The 6995-nt window shown below is 43.7% G+C and overlaps 1 long non-coding RNA gene across 1 annotated transcript in view; it reads left to right on the plus strand.

Annotated features, from left to right (window-relative positions):
* Window positions 1-6251, plus strand: part of LOC113976916 — a 12114-nt gene extending 5863 nt beyond the window's left edge. The window contains exons 2-4 of the long non-coding RNA XR_003537213.1: window positions 1728-1819; window positions 3835-4007; window positions 4966-6251. This is a non-coding gene — a long non-coding RNA (uncharacterized LOC113976916). The remainder of the gene's footprint in view (window positions 1-1727; window positions 1820-3834; window positions 4008-4965) is intronic.
* Window positions 6252-6995: the final 744 nt, after the last annotated feature.

A 6995-nucleotide genomic window follows, 5' to 3' on the forward strand; every position in this document is an offset into this window, starting at 1 on the left:
GGGGCAGTGCTGTGTGTCTGGTGGGACAGCAGGGTGTGTGGAGGGGCCGGGAGGGGCAGTGCTGTGTGTCTGTGAAGTCACCAGAAACAAGCAGGCTGCTGCAGTTTGGGTTTGCAATGCCTGTAGGAATGCCTTCTCTGGGTTCATGTATGTGAACATCAGGCCTCTGCTAATGGATTGACAGATTGAACGAAGCCCACTGGCTTGAGCCCAAATGCAGTCCAAACCCCAGAATGTTGTTCTGCAATGGAAATGGATTTTAAGCTTGTAACAATATTTCAAAACAAACATACTACACAGATTGGTGATTTCATGCCAGCTTTCCATAGAATGGTATCCACAATTTCCCATGCTGCGGGTCTAAAGTGATTGTGACAAATGGAGTTTGTGAAGGACGGATTCTGCTTGTCTGCCATCATACAAAGCTTGTTCTTCGTTAGCACTTGAGTGCTTCACCCTGTTTGTGGTGATGGCAAATGTAAGTGTGCATTAGTGTAAATACAGAACTTTAGGCAAAATCCGTGGAACTCTAGGTCATTCAGAGCTTTGGTCTAATCCTGGCTCCCAGACTACCAATTCACTTGCTCCTACTTGTCAGCTGCTCCCTGTCACTAAAGGCTGACATTGGAAATGGAAGCCTTATGGGGCAAGGGCCAGAAGACATTTTTCTACCAACTATAGTTATTGGCACAGCTGCATTCTGCAAAATGAATTTTAGTTTCTTGTTGAGGCTTACCCTGACAGACATTCCTTCTTGGGGCTTAATTAAGTTTGAACTTGCACATACTAGTTTATTGCATGTCTTTTTAAAGAAAATTTTCAAGGAATTAGTGTGTTGAGATTGGGAATGGTGTTTTTTAAAGGAGATGTGACTCTAGTTACTGGTTTCTGTCAGGAACTGAAATAAATAACACTTCCTCAGAGGTGTCACATAGGCTAGGTGTGACACCGTATGAATTGCACATACTAAAAAGTGAAATCTGGTTGCCTTAAAATTCAGATGGCTTATTTAAGATTCTCTATATAGTAAAGGGGGTTTCCATCCAAAAATAATTAAAAACATTACTCAAGTATTGCTTGTGAGATGTCTGAGTATTTAGCTGGAGAGGCTGGATGACTGTGGTCGTGCCTGCTCTCTGCATCAGTGACTGTGCCCAGCTTTTTATTTTCCTGGGGTTTGAGGGGATGTGGGAAAGGTGCAGTTTGGAAGAGCTGGACACTGCATATCAAGTCAAAGATAAGGGTGCTTCGTTGAAGTGTCCAGCTTTGTGTTCAGAGATGTCAGGCAAACCCTGAGTTAGGCAGGTCCAACTCTTTCAAAAATATGGGCCATTGCTCAGCATCCTGAAATGAGGGAGTATGTGGGGGGGTCGTGATTAATATTTCATTGGAGTGTGATCTGCGTTAATACAATCCTCTTGAGAGCGGGGAGATAACTGATGAATGTGTGGCACATGCTTACTCTGAGAGGTGTTCTATGCCCCTTGTCTTCTTCCTGTCTCTGACTGCCAAGAGAAAATAGAACTGACACATTCTCTTTGCTCCTTCCCTAACAAAAAAAATCCCTGATTTGTCACAGCTTCGCCTTCTCTTACTGGGCTCATCTCCCAGGTAATCCAACCCTTGCATTCTTGCTTTTACACATGGGAAGATATCAAGAGTACCTGTAACATTTGCTTTTCACAAGATGCACCTCACTTACCGGTGGATTCTCCATTTGCTCACAGGTTTCATCTCCTCTGGACTGTGGCCTCACCCTGATTTCTGGGCATTAGGATCTGGTGGTCCTCACCTCTGCCTTGGAGACCTCAGGGATGCAGTGAGTAATAAACTTTTGGAGTTTATTTTTATGTATCTCCTGAAATGTTTATTTGCTTAGGAACACAAGTGTGACCTACAGAGCAGCCAGTGCTTAGCCCTGGTGTAATTTCTGTGTTAGGGGAAGCTTTGAGGTATTGAGTGTTTCATCATCCTCTGAAATACCAGCTTTTATGGCTTTTTCAGCATTCAGAGTAGTACATAAGCAAAAATAGCAGAAATGAGTGCAATAGAAAAATAACGGTTTTGTCCGTGTAGATACTGCAGTTTGCATAAGCAGAAGACATGATCCCACATCCAAGAAAAATGAGATGTATTTTTGATGGAAAACTGTCTTTTCCCTAATGCATCCCATTTTGAAGCATCTGTTTAACTTCCAAGGCAATTCACAGCAGCAGGGCCATGGAATGCCCAGCACAGCCATATAGAACGTGTCTGTGATGGTGCAGAACACATTTGATGTACACCCAGCCCCGAGCCAACCTGGAGCAAGTCCTGTGCACCTCCACAGAATGGAGCAGGAGGCTGTGCAGGCTCAGTCCTGGGAGTTTTTCCCATTGTGCCTGCCTGAAGTTCTGGCAGAATCTGTCCTGTATCATTTAATTACAGGAAAGTTTCACAACTGGGCAAAGAGCTGTTGTTTGCCATTTTAGGAACAGCTATATTTAAGTAAGGGGTAAGACCACAATACATGTTGTACTTCACAGGTGTCACAACATGAGTGTTTGTAGAATATTTTTTACTTCTTGAAGATGCAAGGCAGTGTGTCATTTTTGTTATATTCAGCTACAAATATATTTTAAAACACTGTGTGTGGAGTTTGTCATACACAGATCCAAGGAAACTGAATCCTTCCCATGTCCAGGGAAGTTACCTGCCATGATACTGCTCTGGCACAGTCCTGCCCAGGAAGAAAGATGTGGCAGTTCAGTTTGCTGCCTGATCCAGGCCCTGTTGAATTTGTCAAAGCTCCCCTTGGCTGCAGCACCCACCACAGCAGATGCTCAGGCCCCACAGTGACGTTTTCAATCTGTGGGAGCAGAGTGCTGACTGCACCACTTGGGAAGCCAAGATAATTGTTCCATGGAGAGGGCCTGGATAGCTCTGACCTGTCCTGCGTCCAGCCTCACACCTTGCTGGGCAATGTCCCCACCCTAGAGGGGCTCCAGGCCCTTTTCTCCCCTCTGTGGAATCACAGTGCCCTCGAGAGCACACAGCATTCCCCTTCCTCCTGGGAGCCCAGGGACACTCAGCCCTTGGAAATCCTCCGGAGCCTTTGAATGGAAGGTGCTCAGAGATCGCAAAATGGTTCTTCTGTGCTGTCCAAGAGCCTGTTCATTAGTAAGGCTTTTAATTATATAACAACCCTGCTTTAAAACTGTCTGCTTCCCTATAACATCACAGAAATACCAGGCTTGGTTGGCCCTGTGCCTTTTTAAAAGTGACTGCCGAGGTACTTATTAACATCAGTTCCAAGACATTTTTCAGTGAGCAGTGAGAGTTGGAATATGGAAATGTCATATTTTTCCTAGTATTAAACAGTTGTTAAACTAGAAACATAACTCTTGCCAGATAGTTATTTCTTGTGCCTGTCGTCTTCATAGAAGGAAAATGAACATGCAGTTTTCTTTCATTAAGTATTTTAAAGTTCATCCTTGTTTGGTGATCTAAGTCAATTAAAATAAGTTTATGAGCAGCATGTGAGAGCAGAAGACTAATTAATTTTAGGTGTTGGATAAAACACATTCTTTTCTGGTTTTGTCTGCTAATGAGTATTACTAATACCCATAATAACAGACCTTACAGAAAATAGTATTACACAGAGTTTATGGTACTTTACAAATAATTATCTCAATATCTTTACGAATTAACAAACTACTATTTTTGTGGGAAAATATATATTAAGGCAACATTACATCAGCTGCACCTAGAGAAAAGAATCTTTAAGATCATTATCACAGCAAATAAGAGCATCCTTTAGAAATGGTTAATAAAAGTTCACCTTCTTTTCAACAGGGGTGAATATTTTTTGCTCTCTCACCTAGCACTGCACCTGAAACTGAAAGTGAAGTCCAGATATATTAAAGACAGGCAGCAAAATCCCTGGAACATACTCAGGGTTTCCAGAAGCTTGTCATTGTTTGGATCTATCTTTCTGTCTCTTGGAGTCCCTGGAATCAGCTGTAAGTGTAGGTCCTTCATCCAAAATTCCCTGTTGTTGGAGTTGGTTGGGTCTGTGGGGTAGTTTGGGCTTTTCACTACTGTGAATCATCCTTTTAGTGCCAGACTGGTCCTTTGAACTGGTTTCACTGTACCATCCAGCATAAAGAGTTGCTACTCTGAAAAGTTATGTTGTTTTAATCCTTCCACTTCAAAGTAAATGCTTACAGAAGTGTCACTTTGAAGTCAATCACACAATACACAGCTTTCCTCCAATTATATTATGTAATATGGTTCTGTTGATATAAGCATAGGGTTTATTTTACACAGAAAGCACTTTCTGAGAGGTGACTGCACAACTCACGGGTTGCTGAAATGGCACAGAATTTTAGCCAAAGCTCCAATGCAAGTTCTTGGCTCTTAGGAAGAATACTGAGATCTCTGACTGCATGCACAAAGAGGATGTTTATTGTTAAATATTTTATCTAAGAACCAGAGGCACGGGGTAGGGTGTTTTTCAGAGGATTATTCCGAGAGCAATTGACTTTAAACCCCTTCAGTACATAGAGAAGACTATCAGGCTTTCTGCTGGAGAGCTTTCCCAAAGGATTTCTTTGACAGTGGTCAGGGAGCAGCTTCTGCCACCAGTCTTGCACAGTTGACATGGGTGAGATATTGAAATCTCTGAAGCTGTTCCTTCAGTGTGGTCTGCAAAGAATATTACAGTGTGTATCCTTAACACTCAAGTCAATCCAAAAAAAACTGTTCTTTTCACTCTGCTTTCCTCTTGCCTGTCTCTTTTGAGTCAGGGTCCTCCCCTGGGCCGTAGTGGAATTGTGGCAGTAGAAGTGACTGGGAAAGCTGGTGCTGTGTGTGGTTCTCCTCGAGAAGGAAGCTGCTCTCGGCTTTTCCCACCTTGTAATCGTTTCAGTGTGCAGTGAAATGCCACTGAGATGGGTGTGTTTTGTCTTGCTCCTCTCTTTTCAGGTCCCCACATCAGTGATGCTGAAAGCCAGGGCAGATGGCTTCAATCCCCCTGCAGTGTGACCTTCAGGGTAAGATCTGCTTCCTAGTGAAACAGAGCTTTCCTTTCTCTGCATGGGGCTGGTGGGTGCATCAGTTATTGTGTTCTTTAGTTGACTTAGCAGAAGGGTAGTTAGCTGATTGTTATATGATGCCTTTTACTTTAAAGGTTTACTTATTTATTTAAGCAGTATTTACAATACTGACTGATTCCTCAGATTTCCACTTCTTTAGATCTGCCCTGAATGTGAAGTGTTGTCCATCAAACCATGTGGTGGGGAATAACAACCCCCTCAAACTGCAGCCCAGGTTTGAGGTGACAGTAGTTGGTGCTGTGGTGGCAGCTCTGCTGATCCCCCTGAGCAAGGTGTGTGTGGTACACCAGGGTCTGTTGGTCTGGTGCTCAATGCAGAGCTGGGTTATGCTCAGTGAGGACTAGTGTGGTGTTTGAGTAGGCCACAACAGTTCCTCACAGTCTTGAGAAATCCTTTGTTCAGTCTTAGGGATTTACTCCTGTGGGACTTGGGAAATTCAGTTAGAGAGCCTCAGCTCTTCCCCATTAGGATAATAGAGGACTATCTAGGAGCATGCTGTACGATCCCTCTAAGTCAGTATCCTCTCTCTGAGTCATAGCAGTGCCTTTTCCCAAAGTGACAGACTGGTTTGATAGGATACAGTTGTGTCAGAGTTGGAAGTACACAAGTGCAGTTATTAAAAATGAATGCTGTATCCTCTTTCCCTTGTGTATCTTGTCACTGACATGACTTCACAAGTTGCAAATCTATTAAACATTTCAAACATGAAACTAGAGCTCATTAAGCAGAATGTTGTCTGGTATATAGCAAACTGCTTCAAATTCAAGACTGCTAATCTTTGTCTCCAGAGCTTTTTGTCTTCTAGGTTGTCACCAAGCAATCCAGCTGTCTGGGAATACAGCTTGTGCTTCATCTGATCAGAGTGTGACTGTCCTTTGGGGTGAGGTAGTAGGTTGTATAGTTTTAGGGCTATGCCCTGCCTGTCACATAACTATACAATCTACTGTCTTTCCTGAAGTGGCTGTGATACCAGCGCTGGATGTGCCTTTGAAAGACAACACTGAGATTTTGCAACTGTAACATTCTCTGGCTCTGTCTGTACCTTGCATTTGGCTCTTGTACACACATGTCCTTACAGAGTTTCGATTCCTCTATTTCCCATTCAGGCCCCAAAGCCATTTCCTTCCTGTGGTTTTCTCAGAGCAGGTGGGGTGTGAGTGACAGGACAGAGAGGTACAGCCCCGTCCCTGAGCCCTTTTCCCCGTCTGCAGTGGACCTGCTCACGCCCAGCGTTCCTGCGCTGCCGTGAGAGAGACCCTCTGGAAACAGCTTCTCCTTTACCTTCTGCCATTTGTGTCCATGGTCAACAGAAAATGCCACTTTGGATTCAGCAGCTGTTTAAATCCACTTGGTGTAGGCTGTCTGAGAAACTGCAAAGGGCTGAGCTGGACAAAAACCAAAGAGGATATCTTCTAGTCGCTCCTGTTTTGCCCTGGAACTGGTAAATGCTTGAGCCATGAGTGAGAGATCTCTTTAATCAGTTTGGGATGCTGATTTCACTTGCTTTTTATTACACATTGCTAATTTGGGAGGGACAGTGTTTGCTGCTGCAGTTGTGATGTCTCTGGAGTCACCTCACCCGTTCTGACTGGCTTCCAGCAGAACTGTGAGGAAGGGTCAGCAGGCCACAGTTACAGAGGTGTGTGGGATAGAATGGGTGTGCAAATGGTGAAATGTTGGTTTCCTTCAGAAGATGTGCATGATGCTCTAACAGGATGAGGTAGTAGGTTGTGTGGTTTCAGGGTAGTGATTTTGCCCCAATCAGGAGATAACTATACAACCTACTGCCTTCCCTGATAAGCAGCATAACAACACCAGTGTCTTAATTCACAGAGAAATGAGAGCTAAAATATACTGAGATGTACTTCTGAGACAGTAAAGTAAGTCTAGATACAGTTG

The sequence above is a fragment of the Neopelma chrysocephalum genome, unplaced genomic scaffold, assembly GCF_003984885.1.
Source record: "Neopelma chrysocephalum unplaced genomic scaffold, ASM398488v2 Primary Assembly neopelma1_188, whole genome shotgun sequence".
Taxonomy (NCBI): domain Eukaryota; kingdom Metazoa; phylum Chordata; class Aves; order Passeriformes; family Pipridae; genus Neopelma; species Neopelma chrysocephalum.